Source organism: Centroberyx gerrardi, chromosome 3 (assembly GCF_048128805.1).
Source record: "Centroberyx gerrardi isolate f3 chromosome 3, fCenGer3.hap1.cur.20231027, whole genome shotgun sequence".
NCBI lineage: Eukaryota > Metazoa > Chordata > Actinopteri > Beryciformes > Berycidae > Centroberyx > Centroberyx gerrardi.
The window spans coordinates 15,580,490-15,598,062 of NC_135999.1; positions in this window are offsets into that span (position 1 = coordinate 15,580,490).

Consider the following 17,573-nt stretch of genomic DNA (forward strand, 5'->3'; position numbering starts at 1 on the left):
ATAACATAATGTCTGTATCGCCACAATAAATTCATGGAACATGTGATACAGTTAAAATCTAAACAGTGGGCCTTTAGGTGTCACATTAAATGTTAGGGTTAGGGTTATTTTGCTTTTATATAAAGCGCCATGGACACCTCAGCTCACATCACTGACAGTTGCCCCATCTCGTGAGACTATCAACATTTAACATTTTCAACTTTTAACTTCAACTTTACTTGTAATGGACAGAACCGTTTAACAGGGCTTGTCGCTTCGCTTCAACCCCAAAAAGCAGCCTATTGAAGTAGAAACCATAAGATAAATGTCCCTGTGAACTGTTTTGCCATATAAGCCTGATGCTCACATCTCACACGCTCTGTGAATTTGCTGCACAACATGTATGTCTATAAATACATGGTGTTTTCAAAATCCAAGGAGAAGGCATAAAGCTACTGCATATTTCAAAGTCATTCCTAAATGCTAAAAAAATGCAAAGATCCTTTAGAGTTTATGCTAAAAAAATACCTTTGCATTAGTGATGAACAAGACAAAATTTTGCAGCATGTCATTTACCCTGTGAAAATTGCGTGATCAAGTTTAGTTGTTGTTTACTCCATGTTGATAACAATAAGGATAGCTATCAAACTTTCTATCTCTTCCCTGTGAGACTTTGATTGCTTGTAATCAGCAACATGTGGATATCTCCCCATGGGCTTTGGAAATTAAGATTGCAAGTGATCCATCTTGAGCATTTTAGCTTGTACCTGGAAAAACTGCAAAGAGAAAATATCTACCCCTCCTTTCCTCTCCCTCAGTCACCTTTGACACTACAACATTGTCTCATAGGAGAGGAGATTAAATACATTTAGAAGGTACTGTGTTTTTTTCAAAGAGAAACATGAGAGATGAAAATACTGACCTGCTTTTTTTCAGTGCCTAGGAAGGCAACACAGACTCATAACGTTTTGTGAAATGAGCACAAATTCTGAAACGCAGATTACATGTTGTGGATGCAAATTATGTGAAGTTTATTTTCCTCCACCACAAAAAGACGACATAAAAACAGCATAAATTGGACACGCCATTTTCACCTCTTTGTCACATGAAAAGGTTAGCTAAGGGTTAAGGTTGGGCGACTAAAACAACTTTGGTTAAATTTAGGGTTAGGGTTAGGAATAGTTCATCCAAAAATGAAAATTTGGTCATTTTCGACTCACCCACATGTCAGCTGAAACACTGGTGAAGTTTGAATATCCACATAACACACAGCTAGTTTGCTAGCGCAGCTCCATACCAGCCTTCTCCAAAAGAACTAAAGTGGCCGGATCCTGGTCCTTTAGAGTTCCAAAAAGGGCAAAAAAATGACCATAAAATTAAACATATAATAAAATAGTGTTCTGTAGCCAAACCATTGCGTGGGTCCAAAAGTCCAATATTTGCCTGTTGTGGTAAATGTTGAGGGAAATGTTATTGATGTCTCCCTGTGTGATATTTACATAGTGTAAACAACTGCGCATTAGGCACGTCCTTGTTCTTTTTGATCACTAACTTGAATCCAGCGTGAGTCTACACTGGAGCAAAATGACCAAAAAATGTGTCTGGAGGTTTTTTGGGGGAAAACGGATTGGGATTCTGATGAGTAGTTGTTTACACTACGTTAATGAATGGCTTAGACAAAGAGGAGAAAAAAGAAGAATTTTTCAGATACACAAATTGAAATTTTAGTAATTGAGGTTGAAGTACACTAAAAAGTACTATTTTGAACCTTCAGTGGTGGATTAACAATTAGATGTTACAATTAACAATTTAGCTTGGCAGCAGATGTGGCTGCAATAAACTCTGTTTCATCTGCATGCAAAACAGTGGGGCAGAAATAAAACAAAAAATTATTTGACCTGAAGACTTTTGCCCAAAAAAGAATAATGGCCTACAAGAGGGACATTGCTACAACAGGTAGAAGGCAGAGTGAGAGCAGCATATCGGATATAGAGCCAGTCACTTTGGACCAGCCACTAGCCTCTTGTTGGGTTGAAGGGTTGCTGAGAGGAGTCGTCAGCTACGGCTTTAATGGATGGCCCGGTCTCCTGTAGTGATAAATAATTATCATTTAAATACATTTCTCTAAGCCTAGCACATCCAAATATTGCAAAGGCTACACTTATCAATGAGCCATTCATCCATCTGTGACAGCTCCTCCCTGAAGGCGAAAGCCCACTGAGTTGTTTTGTACACTGAATGAGTCATGGGTCCCACCCAGCCATTTAGCAACAGCATTCAGCAAAGCCAAATGTACATCACATGTGAATTGCGCATTCACTGAATTTAACCTTTTCTGTTGACACAGTTGAATTTGTTGAATGATGGTGCTTTTATTGCAATATGTGTGAAGCTCAGAGCTCCAGTGACATTGGGAAAACCAGCGTGGAACTCCGTTTTCACTACAGCATGTTGTGCAGCAGTGTAAGAAACCTGGATGTATTGTGGAGTGGATGAAATTATGGTTTGAAAGACTTGAGGAATTATGCCATTCACGGCAAGTTGAAATGCCAAACGAGCCCCCAAACTCTAGTTGCTAGTGGCCAATATCCCCGGGGCAGAGAGGACTTGAATATTCAACCAAGATGGCATTCATGCATTTGGCCTCTCTTTCTGATGTTGGAGAAAGTTGGTGGCAGAAGTCCAACAAAATAGGATCTGAAAAACAAAATCTGGGTAGCCACTTGTCACTGTCAGTTAAAAGGTTGTTGCACTTTCTGAAAACGCTCTCCCTGCACAGTGCAACGTGAGCCAAATCCTAGATCAAACAACATGAGCCATTTTATGCATACCACATCAATGCCTCATTGTTGCCTTTTATATGATTGAACTGTAGTACTAAATGCCCTGAATTTCCACACTCATTCAAATATTTAAAATGATTGTCAAGTAGCCATTTTAAGTCGGTATGTTTAGATGGTGGATAATATAGTTAGACTATAGGCCTATGCACTGTCCAAATTGTTTATGAATGGTATAACATGTGGTTCTAGTCCGAATTTAATGTTCATGCCGCCATGTTGCTTGCTGTCCCAATACTAGAGGAGACGAGAGAAGCCACTTCTAAAGTCCCTTTTGCCCCTCCTGCAGGATGGACCTGTTTTAATTCTGCATATCACAAAAGCAATTTGCAATTTGGATTTGGGCCCACTAAGAAAACTCATTCACCAATGTAGGCTGAAGAAAAAGGTTCATCCATGAATGTGCGTTAAGACTAAATGAACCCACTGTATAGCCCGTGTTAATTATCAAATGAACATTGGCAAGGTGGCAGCGCAGGTGAAATATGACTATAACATTCATATTTTTTGCTGGGTATGCATACAAATTTTGGCTACGAGGCATATTGTGGGCTTGGGCTACATCAGTTATGATAGGGCCACTTCATCAACAGCAGGCGTCCACTTTCGATGATGGAGAAGCAAATAAACGGTCCCAAAACGGCCTCCACTTTCCCTCGCTCCCTCCTCTCCTCCATTCCTCCCCTTGTCTCCTCCATGTTATTTCCTGGAGGGAGAGGAGTGGTAGGAGGAGAGGAGGAGGAGGAGTGAAAAAGCTTTGGGATCCGACCCTGCATACTCTCAGCCTTCCTTAGTACATAGTTGGAATGAAAACCTGCATACTCTGGGGCATTGTTGGCACCACGGCCCTAGAGTAAAAGGCTTATTAAAAATATTTCTCCATACAAAGATATAGACTCAAGGCCAGACAAAGTTTTGGCTTGCACATCCTCATTGTCTTTGAAGCTGGCTGTAAATGTCTAAGATTAAAGGCTAAATGTCTCCTCTTTGGTAGAGTAAAGAGTTGAGACAATTGTGCTCAACACATTAGGCCTCTACCCCGGAAAGCCAGAGGTCCCTTGAACTGCTGCAGAACAGTTTTAATTGGGACTCTACAAGCATACTGAACACCTACAGAAGGAGGTGTTTGCAGGATATACATTCGGCGGGTAAACGCAGTTAAATCATAAAGATGTGGTGGGCAACTTCTGTGTAGTAAACGAAGGTGTGATTAATTCAAGTACCCTGGTTCCTGCTCTGTGTGATTACCAGTGGGCCATGAATCATCCACTGTACCATCCTGCACCTCGGTCTCATCCAACTGAATTACAGGAGGGGAAATTTTCTAATTAACTTTGGGTTAATTGCTCTAGCAGTAGATGCTAGAGGAAGGGTTTGCATCATGTGGCAGTAGGCATACTTTGTCTCTCAACTGTAAAGGCGTTTCAGTTCACCAGCTTTGCCCGTGTAACTTTGACTTCACCGCTCATGCTTTCGAATTTTAAGAGTAATCACTGAATAATTAGCTCCTCCTCTGTTCCTGTAATTTCACTGGACTGACCCTGCCAGAAGGATCACTTATTTGCTCTGAACAACAGCTTTAATAACAAGTATGATATGATGCAAAATCATCCAGTATGGGCATGTCAGTGGAAGGCTATTGCCACTTTAAAATGGGTTGGTACAAGTATAAATCAATGGAATTACATCTATTATGTAGCTAACATCTCCATAGTTTAGACTTGTGCTGTACAACTTATATGGTACAACATAGATAAGACAACACACCTTCTATGCATCAGCAAATGGTATTCATTTTTATCTGTTTTCCATTATGTGCCTTGACATAATGGTTTATGGGAGAGAGAAATCATTCTGTGTGTTCCATGTCACTTCAGATATGAAGATGTGTTTTTCTGTGAATGTTTCGGTTGATGAAAACAAAGATACCTCTGTGTGTGTGTGTGTGTGTGTGTGTGTGTGCGTGTGTGTGTGCGTGTGTGTGTGTGCGAGAGTGGGCACGCTCAGGCAGGCATTAGCTTGTAGGCGACATTAGATTTTATGACTGACAAACCTGATAGATTGCTGTGTATTGGAATTGTTATGGCCTGGTAATATCCTGTAATAAAAAAGGCTGACAACAATGTTTAGGAAGCAGCTCTAATTGAATATAGGTTCCAATCTATTTTTTAATACCAACAAACAGCATTCTGGACAGCGTTACAGAATTAAACTGTCACCGTCCCCCAGCGATTGCCCTGCATTTGGCAAATTTCACCATTTAGGGCTTTCTAAATCAAATCTCTGCTAATCAGTTATAACCCAACCTATCTAAAAATAGGACCTTTATCAAAAGGTTTGATGAAATACAGTTGCTATATATGAAAAAGTTGCTATAACTCAAAATGTTTCTATGGATGCATATAATGTACCAAAATGGCAACAACTACTTTTCTTAGTAAAGGCTTTGAGGAATGTAACATCTAATTGAAAAATTGTACAGCAGAGCATTGGAGTGGCTGTACAAGATACTGTTTATCAGGAGGATAGGATACAGTTATTTCCAACTGCCAAGGACATGAGTCCTTGGCAGGTCCAGGTTGGAAATAACTGTACAGTATATGTATGTGTATAACAACAGTAATCTGATTATTGCCCCTACTCTGACTTTGACAATAATTTGAATGAACTGTTTACATGATGTAGTGAAAACAATGTTCTGTTAATATCCAGGTTTTAATTGAATTGTGAATACTATAGATATCATCTATCAACTGAGTTGGCTTTTTGGGGAGCCTTTCCACAGACACATTGATTATTAAATGAATTATCTATGGTCCCTTACCTCATAACAAATTCATAATTTCTCATCTGTTGCAAATGTGTTTGTACAGTATTGCTCCCATGTAGGCTCCTGTAACTTTGTGGAAACAGAGCAGGTTTTTTTAACAACTCAACACATTGAATGTATGTATGCAAAGTGTTTGAACTCTTAGTGTTTACATGTCCAAACAACCTCTCAATAACAATAATATATATGCATTCCACATGTTTAACTTAAATGTTAATACTCTGATTATGACATTAATCAAAGTAACATAATCAGCAGTAGACTGAGTACATAAATCCATATTTCAATATGAGAATTCACATTACATTACCTAACTTCCCAGTTAGGTGGATAATCCAGCTGCAAGTGAACATGGTCACTATCTCTTGTATGCGTGCACTTTCTGTCTTTCTCCTTTCTTTTTTCATTGACGTGGATCACAAGCTCCAAAGGATTAATATGACAATGAAGACTGGGGATTGGGGATATTGCCATATAACATACTTTACTGTGAGTAATAGTGATTCATTGGAAAGATCCCTTTAACCGTGGATCTCCATTAGGTGTGGACGCATGACAGGGATTGTATTCGGAGCATGGTAATGTATTTTCATACTTATGTGATTATGGAATCAATATACACTTATATTATGATAGTATAAGTGCATATTATGATAGTATAAGTGTATATGCAATCAATATACACTTATACTATGATAATATATAATCACAAATAGGGAGTAACCAAGCCTCTCATCTATTTTGCTCAGCTATGTGTTCATTTTGTACAGAATGCCATTTCTACTCCAAACCCCCAACCAACCGCAGACAAGAAAGAGGTGTGTCAAAGGCCAAAATGAATCCCTCTAAAACTCATTAGGGGAGATTCTGTTGAGAACATTCTTGATGAGGAACTGGCAGGAATTTCATTAACATCAGTTCTCTTTGACACCAACTTAGTGGAATATAAAATTGGGAGTGAGTCTAAAGGTGTACGTGCCATCATGAGGGCTGAGTGGGGAGGAGGGAGTGAATGATACGCAATTAAATAGGAAAAATTGGTGCTGAATGTAGATGAACTGATGAAATTCTGGTGAAATATTATAGTAATATTAATATATTCCAGGAAGCAACAGATACAATAACCACTGGTACAGCAGTATCTGCCCAGTGTGTGAAATAGACGTCCAGACATTTAAATTACTCTCCAAACCAATTATACATATTGATATTGATGGAGCTGTGTGGGTGTTGCGGCTCCTGCTGCTACTTGTGATTTTACACATTTAAGTATCATAAGTATCATAATCGGCTGCTAGAGACACACCATGTGGTTGGATAGTCCCGTGAATCATACAGTATGTACATCATTTTGCTCAATACCTAGACTGCAATAGTGACAGATTTTTTTTAACATTGCATTATTAGCAAATACTGTGTAATTTATGCTAAGGGAATTGATGTATGAGGCTTACATAAATATAAAATCTGTCTCCATTTTGTCTCCCCTCTAAGAACTTTCTTTTTGCTACAGTGGAGTTTTTTGCACATCATTTAAAAAAAAAAAAAAAAAAAGGAGTCAAGAAGTATGAGTAAATTAGTTAGGTTTAGGCAATATCATTAGGTAATACACAAGTAACTTAGAAAAAAACAAACTACATATTACCTATTACTATTAATTTCTTTGGAAAGACTTTCACAAACACACAGATTTTGCTTGTTCATCTATCAATTTAATCAGGTTTTTTATATTTGTGGAAGGTTTGCTGAGCTTGCATGCTCTTCATTCAGCAGCATCCTGCTTCACATTCATAGAGTTCCACACATTCTCAGCAGGGAGCTGCCCAGTACAACCCCAGTCTTATACTGTCGGCCACTGAGAAGCTCCACTGGAGCACTTGAGGATTACAAATATAGCCATTTTTACTACATGCTTGCTGAGCTTCAAAACCCCTGAGCTCATGTACAAGGCTTTGAAGGGATCTGCACCCTTATACAGTGCGTCTGTACAGGCCGTGGTCCAGCCCCACACACACACCAGGCTGTGCTCTCTGTTCTGCTCCCTTCCCTGCGATGACCTGGTCACCGCTCTAGCCGGTCTCCACTCTTCTCCCTCTGCCTCCCCAGTGGTGTGATGACCTTCCCATTCCAGTTAGAAGAGTCAGTAGAGTCGCTCCCTGTCTTCCATCGTAGAATGAAAACTCATCTGTTCAAGAAGAACCTCACATTTCCTTGTTCCAACTGAATAATTTCCCATCTCTACTCTCTCCACTTGCTCTCTAAAAAAAACAATCGTTCTATCTCTCTCGTCTTCTATTTCTTTTTCTTACTTTTGTATTCCTTTTTCCTCTTACATGATTATTCTACAATCACAGGAATATTGTGTGTGTTTTAAGGCCCTGACCTCTGCACGCCTTATTTTTGATTGCTTCTTCTTCTACGTAAGAGCGTCAGCTAAATACCAAAATATGTAACATGTAACATTCAGGAAAGAATTAACTGCAATACTAATGCAGGATGAATGTGTGTTATAACTGTTAATTCTGTGCTCAAGGACATCCTGAAAATAGATGTTGAGATGTTTGGACTGTAGATCGAGTTGTGTCCGCATCTGTCCATCTGTTAGATGTGATGACAAAACTTGGAGGGATGATGCATCTTCACACTGTGCTCCAGTGTTTAAAAAATTACACTGATTGGCCTGATTAGGATGCGATAATTGTAGGTCAAGTTTTGAAACTTTGAAAGGCCCTAATTACACCACTGGTCCAATTTTGATGAAACTTGGAGGTATGATGCATCTTGTTACTGATTGGCCCACGGGGTGCCTGGGGGACGACATGTTTAATTTTTCCCTGTGTGTTTTAACTCCCACAAAGCAATGGCAATACTAGATACCCTACTATTTGCAGCCCAGTACATGACAAGAGTGCTATAGAGGATCAATAATGAATGATGGATGATCCTTATTGAAACAATTTAGCTAATTCCATGCAAGTTATAGTACAAAGTTCCACTTTTTACTGCATGTGCTCTCTGTGCACTAATTGTGTTGAAGAATAGATGACAGCCAGTCATTACAGAGAACCAAGTTTTGGATTACAATATGTCCTTTCAGTTCTACTTTCCTAAGTTTGATAAAGAAGTGCCCTTCAGTGGCTGCGGCAGTGCATGATAGACACATAACAGGGAGCTGTTGTAGTGTATAAAACAGAAGCAGTCATATTGGACAGCAATATTAATTGATGATGGTGCAACCAACATCCTAGATCTATCAGTAAATGTAAATAAATCTATTGTGTGTATGAACAAACAATTTACTGTGACAGGATACCAAGCAAGCATATGTTAGATTCGTATTCTACATACTAAGCTCACGTGCAATTCTCTTAGCGGACATATTTCATGGAAGAGTACTTTGACAGCAGCAGCTTGTGTCAGACTTCAACAACTGTGGCATGGATGTCTGCCTTTGTAGATAGTCATGGACTCTCTTTATAATATACCACCTCTAACTTTGATGAATGGTTCTCAGCTCCGTGATCCATCAAGGTTACCCTGCTGGCGATGAGTGCTGGTAACAATGAAAGTGAATGTAAGATTATCATTTCAGCAACCTTCAAAGAAGACTATTTGTATCCTGCTGCAATTTCACTATTGCAGCAGGGCCAATTACAATGGCTCTACAAGATGTATTGCTCACTCTCTGATTTTCCATAGAAATCTACTTTTTGTGTCCTATCTTCCTGATCTGTTGCACATGCATCTAGATGATGTATTGTACAAAGTAAGTAATTTCCAGCCCGCTCTACCAAGATAAGCCTTGACATTTAAGTGCTCGCCTGAAAGGGACGCTTTTGCGATCACTAACAACTAAGTATCTCTTAGTGAAGTAACTGTATTGTTCATCATCACAACTGGGCAACAGAGCAAGACAGAGCACACAGTCATCCCAGTCACAGCTGGTGATAGTTTATTCACAGGTACAGACTAGTACATAGCCACACACAGCACATCCATGCACATTCAGGTTCTACTACTACTAGAGTCAACAGACAAAGACAGGGCAGCAAAAAAAAAGAAAAAGTTAGGTTTAGAGCATCCAGAGAAACAATCTAATAATACATAGTTTGACTTGGAGTTTATTAGAATAGGTATAAATTAATGTTTTTTGCATAAATACAGTCAAACCCCTGTCCAACTGTGCATATCTGTTGTTGATTACATGGCACATACACTACATTGCCATAATAAAAGAAACACTAACATTAATGTCTAATTGCCAAAATAAAGAAAACACTAACATTAATGTCTAATTGCCAATATAGCTAAACATAAAAATAAACATAAATGCCCCTCGCACCACAAGACTAACCTTTGTTCTGGTATTGCTTGTAAGGCTTACCATCAATCCAAAATCTGACATCACACACAATACTTATTTTCTCTGTTGTATATTTCATCAGAGGTAAACCTTTACCAACTCTATTGTTCACCTGTCAAATGTTTTTGTCATAACCATTACCTTTTTTTCTGCTAGGAGCAGATCCTATTTGCATCAGTCCCAATGCTAATAAGTGGCAACAATTTGTGGTGTAAAGGAGCTTCTTGCTACAACTTCATGCCAAGACTTTCTTAGTGTATTAGGCTGAGATCTGGTGATAGGTGGCCATACAATGTGATTTGCATTGTTTTCATGCACATCAAACCATATAGTCACAACTTCGATCCTGTGGGTAAGTGTACTCCTACACTGGAATAAAAACCACTCCGATTCAGATAGACATGCTTCACCATAGGATGAACATGATCACTCAATGCCTTTGTATTCATTCGTTTTCACCTTCACACCTTAACTGAACGGATCCAAACCATTCCAAGAAAAAGCACCATACACCATCACTGAGATGCTGTTACTTTTCATTTGCTCAGCTGCTTCCTTTTATTTGACAGTTACCCGTAGGCCTGTGTAGTGCAATACTTTTAGGGTGCTCAAATTTCAATAAAAAGTTTATCATACACCAAAACATATCACAGCAATAATGCTTTTTCACTACAAAATAAAAATGATCTGAGATAAGTCTGATGCATTTTAGTGAGTTAAACTCATTCTTTATTGTATTTCATAGCATTGTGTAACGTCTGACAAACTCTCAGCATGAAAACATGCGCACAAAACCAACTATTAAATACACATTTTGCAAGGATATATCCTCACATCCAATTTTAAGCAATTCTCAATCATCATATCACTGAAAACTGTCAGTTGTTTGACTTTTTGAAGTACTTACATCAAGGGATTTACAAAACATCCACAGAAATTGCAATTATTTAGAAAAAACAAACATTTTTGGTAACAATAACAATAAATAACTGCATAATCCTGTAGGAATCTGTCCTTTTCCCATTCCCTGATGGCACACCATGAGTATGGCCTGTACCCAACCAAGGGACAGCTTACTGCTGTGCTAAATATATCTCCATCTCTCTGTCCATTAGATGGAAGACATTTTGACATGGGCTGTTTCAAGCTGCTCATTTTTCCATATCAGTCACCATGCCCACCAGTGTTGTCTGCTGGGCTGTTGGCAACCTGTTTGCCTTAAGATTATTTGTCTGGAGCCACTTCCCATTAAGGGCCACCACAGCCAGCCCAGTGAGGGGAATGAAACTCTGACTGATCTGAGACCTAATTTTAGTGGAGCGCTGACCGAGGTTCATAATGTGGAAGGTGAAATTGTTCCACTGTTCTTCTTGGGAGGATCAATTTCAAATACTCAAAAAGGTAGAATGATTGTAACTATAAGTGCAACAGAATGCACTTAGGAAAGACGGCTGATTCAAGTAATGGAAGAGGCTTTGTATTATCCATCAGAGCCTCGTTAAAGTCCCCAGGAAATGAACTCCCATTACTTTTCCCTCCTGGAAAACAGAGCATCTTTCATGGTGACCTTATGCTGCACTAGTAGGCGGAAATATTCATTTCTAACCAATAAAACAATCCGATTTTTGAACAATCCCGCCCCTTCCGAACCCGTCCCATCACATAAAAATGCCTTTCTCTCCCTGACTCATATGCCATTGGTTTAGACTTTTGAATGATCCCTCACTGCATTACAAACATCCTGTTTCAACTGGGAATGCATCAAATCAAGGAAGTAAAGATGCCGTTTCATGGGGTCTGTAAGGCTTTTCAGATGCAGTGTTTGATGTACACACAGTCTATGGTCTACACCAGTTTGTAATACCAGTCATTCTAGTGTAGTGAAGTGTAGTGTTTTTAACCTAATTTAAGACCAGAAATTGTATATTAATTTGCCGAAATCTCCTCATGCAGAGTAGTCAGACAGGCTTTTCTATTCCTAACTCTAAAATCTGTTTCACAATATTGTGAAACTCTTCAACCTGCAAAAATGTGTCATGAATACATGCAGCGCTTACAATGGTCGATTTACTGTACAAAGTTTTACATTAAAATTCTATATTTTACAATGCAACAATAACAATTACACTAGGTAATGATTGGGACCAACATTTTAACAGGCAAAAGGCGTCTATATGGAGTCAAACTACATGCTTGTAATTCTCCTAAAAGTCATAAAGTAGCAATTTTTATTAGGAATTGGATTTGGATCAGCAATAATTCTGATCACCCTAGAGAGACGTTGAAAGTATATTGATGCTTTACTACTATCCAAATAAAATGGTAAATATTTCGTTTTTATTTAGTCTTCATAGTTGTTCAGATCTTGTTTGATAAATGAGGATCAAACACATTAAATTGAGAGAGAGACACACACAGTAAAGTCCCATCAGATGCCACCGTTGTTATCCACTTTAAAGTGCACCTGATTAGAAACCTCATCACAGCTCTAGCTTTTTTTCTTTAAAGGATTGCCAATGATTTTTTTCATTAACTTAAGAGCAGTGATGTGGGCAGGAATCTAAATTAGCACCAGCAGTCGTACACAGATCTTGACTTTCCCTCTGACATGTTACCACATTTTAAATGGATTCTCACAGTGTCTCCTTACAATCTTCAAGACGGGGGAAGTTATATACAGCATAAGCTTTTCAGGCCTGAAGTAGTAAATAGTAGAATGGAGCTGCTGCACTCTGTACATTGTATTGAGACCAAACAACAACACTCATTTTTTAATGGCAAGTTCAGTAGATTCAAAAATATCAATATCTACATCTATGTTTACTAGTGCACCACATCATGAGTCTATATCTACTGTAATTCCAGTGCAAGTTGCCATTAAAGAGTCTTATGCACAGTGAAATTATTGGCATGGGACGGACGGACTTCAGTGTTTATTCAGATCTGCAGCCACTGGAAAATAACAACCCACCCTGGCAGAATTAATGAATCTCAAAATGTAATAAAATTGTGATTATTTCTAGAATGTTTCCTTCCTGCTGCTATTTCCTCTGAGGCCTTGATGTCACTGTGTCCCGCTACCCAAATGCAGTCCAATCTGAAGCTCCATCAACTCCACCCATAAATCATCCTGGAGCAAGAGGTCTGAAAGCTAATAGGGAACAAGGATTGCAGTATTTTTAATTCACTCTGAGCTGTCTGCCTGTCCTAAAATGTCATTAATATGGCCCGCTGATATGCTCCCCAGCACCAGGACTGCACTGTGCTCTGCAACAGATCTTTGAAAGTTGTTTTTTTTTTTTTACTTGGTTGTTTGCACTCAACTCCAGCCCATATTGATTTCTATCACTGGCTATCTAGCATGCAAGGAGAGGCCACTGAATGCAAGGCAGCACTTCACAAGCCACTCAAACATTTACTTGTTTAAGGGAGCAGGATGCGGTTCCTTCCTAAATACTTGATCAGAGGGGACAAAAAATGAGAACAAAACAGACTTTGATGTAAGTGGAGTTGCTAAGATGGAACATGCAATTTATTCTGTAGAAAAGGGATTGTTTATTTTGAATATATTAATGTCCAGTGATTCATCTTCCACACAATAGTAAGGGCCAACTTGTTCATGCAGTACGGATCTTATCAGAGAAGCGCTGCAAACTTCAACAAGGTAGGCTACTATATTTGTGGTATTTGAGTTTAAAGTTTAGATCATTTTGTTTGTAAAGGTGTCTTTTGATTTGAAGTGTGAACTGGGAATGTTCTGTACCTGAGATGTTTGCTGCACTACAGGCTTTTGTGTACAGCTGTAGGTGCACAGCTGTAATTACAGGGGTAAAAAGGCGCATAGACAATGAAGAACGAAGGTAGAATATTCTGGGATAAAAGTTTTTGTGACCCTACCTTCCCCTAAGCAAATCACCCAACACAGCATTTGTATGAGCATGCACATCCACACACAAACACACTCTACACACACACACACACACCCCTCAAGTCAGTGTGTTGCTCTCCCACTGATATACTTAAGAAACACATAGGATCTCTGTGTTTTGTTCCTACAGCACAGCCTGAAGCCAATTATCAATATCACTTCCGTGTTCTTGCTGCTGTTCCCCAACGGTCTCTTCCTGCTATACAGGTGGAATTTTTGGGTTTGCAAGCTAAGAGCCCCAAACCTGTTTTCAGCCCTGCTTATTAACATTTATGTATTACTACAAGACTCAATCCCAATCTCAGTCAGCTGAGAGAGTGAAAAATAAATCTTCACATTACAGCCATATTTTAAAAATTACAACCGAGGTGATTACCTCACTAATTTGCGCTTTTCCATCATCCATTAGTGTCTACTGGCTTTGCCCACCACTGCAACATCCCCCCGCTGTGTCAGAAGATATGCCCCCTTCCTGGTCCCTTGTTCTCTCCATCAAGTCTATAGGAAGCAGCTATATCGTCATGGAGGATTTAGGTTTACATTGCAGTGGCCCGCTGCATTGGGTTGGCAGAAAGATACAGCATATAACGATATCTACATCCTGCAGATGTATCAGTTAACACGGTGGCTCTCAGTCTTTTTGGTGCCAAAGACACATTCCAAGGCACAACAGCTCCTGATTGCTCAGAAATGTGACATAAAAAAACGTATCTGATCATACAAGAGAGCTAACAGATGCAGTAGGAGGAACTGCTGGGCAAGGCAAAGCATGAAAATGTGGAAGTAGAAAGTATATTCATAAGCCTGAAAAGGGGCATTAAATAACTTATACCGACCTCTATCTATCTAGCTTACGGTGGCCTGTAATTGACACAAATAAGTCACATTTTCACAGTGGGGATGAATAAACTAGCTGATTAGAGCAGGGATCCAACGGTAATGTCTGGTGAGGAGGTAATATATCACACTGCAAAATACTGTAATAATAATATTGCTTAATCATTTCCAAAACAGAGTCATTGGTATTGATCAACAACCCTATCAAACCCCTGGCAGTATATTATGGCCATTTTCTCCTATGGGACAGTAAATTTCTTACTTACTGTACCTTTAAAGTCACAATGAAATGAAAAAAAAAAAAAGACTTTTTTCACCTTGTTAGCTAATTTTCCATGTCATACTGTCATGCACCTCTTTAACAATAACAAAAAAATATATAAATACAAATGTTCTTGTATTTTTGAACAATCCCGCCCCTCCCATCAAATTAAACTGCCTTTCTCTTCCTAACTGATATCCCATTGCTTTTGAATGATCCCTCCCTGTGTTATGTCCCGCCTCAATTTAAAGGGTTTCATATACAGTGGAAAATACATTAAACTGTCCAAGACATAATGTTACATTAACAGTCAAAGGTATGTTTAAAAAGAATGTCACTCATAAAAACACAGAAAAAAAATAAACAAGAGGATTTGTAAGTGATATTATTGTTTTGATTTCTATCTAACAGCTTCTTCAAGAGCTTTGGAAAACACAAAAGTGCAGTGTTGACATCCCGTCAAAACACCCAGACAAACAAAGAAACAAAAACACCAAAGAAACACGTTTGCGTGGGCTTCTCTAGTGGCTTTGCATGAGAGCTACAGTAGAGGCATGGACTGACATTTCCCCAGTGTTTCTCTTCTGGGAATCAGCTAATGAATCCCCCCACAACTCTATAATGTAGAGATGCAGCAACTGTACCTAGCTTCATAAGAGCCCACTGAAAGGCAGTGAAGACGCAGCAGGATCGAGCCAGATCAATTCACAGACACGGGGAGACTCTTAACAATGTTGTCATGACAAACTGTGGTTTTTGGTGTAAATAGAGTACATAAGAGGTACCCAGAGGAAAAGCTTGGGAGGCTAGAGCATATCCTTGGAACAAAGATGGTGTAAATAAATAAAAGCAGACATGACAGACATAACATACATGATAGACCTACTGCCAACTGAAAGCTTAGATGCTGTCTTACTACACCTCTATTTCCGTTAAATTCACTCTTTCTCATTCTTTTCCCATCCTTTACTCCCAGACGTTTTGGAGACTGGTACGTTTATTGAGCCTGAAGACACTAGGCCATCCTTTTCTCAGAGTTTTACTGTGTGTGTGTGTGTGTGTGTGTGTGTGTGTGTGTGTGTGTCTGTTCTACATATATGCGAGCATGCACATCTATAAGTGATTGATCAGACATAGTTCCAACTAGGGCTGAACAATTAATCAAAATTTTATTGAAATTGCAATATGGCCTACTGCAATTTTCAAATCGCAGGAGGCACAATATTTGTTAAAGGTGAAATGTGTGTCAAAATACCATTTTAAATTAAATATTGTCGTGCTGCAGAGATGTCCTGGCCTACACATCATATTCTACAGACTTAAGAAAACATCTTTGTTTGGTACAGATCCCCGCAAAAATCACACCATAATCATTTTAATACGTTTTTCAATGAAAATGAGAATAATGATGTAAAAATTATCATTCCCTCTAATATCGCAAATCATATCGCAATTGTAATATCAGTCAAAATAATCGCAATTAGATATTTTTTCAAAATCGTTCAGCCCTAGTTCCAACCTGTAGGGTGTTATCCTTCAAACCTCAAATGCGGTATCTGTTGCATCCCAGATTCATCAAGTCACAGGTCATACTGGCTGACACAACAATGGTTGTCTAAGCTTACCAACGTACAGCAGAAAACAGTGGAAAAATACCACTGAAAGAAAAATAGTCTGTTCAATAGTCTTCTACTCCTGCATGTGGAGTGTGACGAGGGAACGAATCTACAGTAATAATGTCAATTTTTGTCTAAATTGTCAGTTATGACTGTGTCCAATCTCAATCGGTTAACCACATGGTAGTAGTTACAATGTCTGAAGAAATAGATTTTTCTTCCTTTCATTTGTAAAAAAGAAAACAAGCACAGATCCTGTACAGACCCACGGCGCACATGTTCAATTCTATGCACTGAAGCACTGCGACGCGGTTAAATTACCTAATTCCACTAACGTTACTCAAATACCACAAGATGACGTCACCTACCGTTAAGGTTTGTAGGGCAGCGAAGACGAGTTACTGTCTGCAAATCACCGTTACTGACTGTGGAATGTGAAGTTTCACTTTGGTTTTCACACCGGGAGACTCTCTGGATTGAGTTCAGTGCTGCTGGTCTGTTGTCTGTACATCTCCAAATTACAGACATGATGATGCGCACATCAGGCACATTAGAGATGCATTTAGATCCATTTCTATACACTGATTAACTTTTGTGCCTCTGTATGGGAAACACTGCATCTCACAGTCAAAAACGCCCTCTAGAGGCCATCTGACGAAACGCATCATCTCACTAAGCGTTACCTGACTGACTGACTGACTGACTGAGTGCCTGACCTGAATTTGTCTTGAGATGCCCTCGATAGCACTGTGGCAAAAAAAAAAAAAACCTCAGTTTTGACTAAATTTAATTCAAGTGCATATAAACGTACCCAGTACATTTCAAAATGTGGAAATCTTCCATTTTGCACCACTGGAACAACTATTTTTTTTCTGAATGACCCCCCAAAAACACTGTTATTTCCATTTTTATAGTATT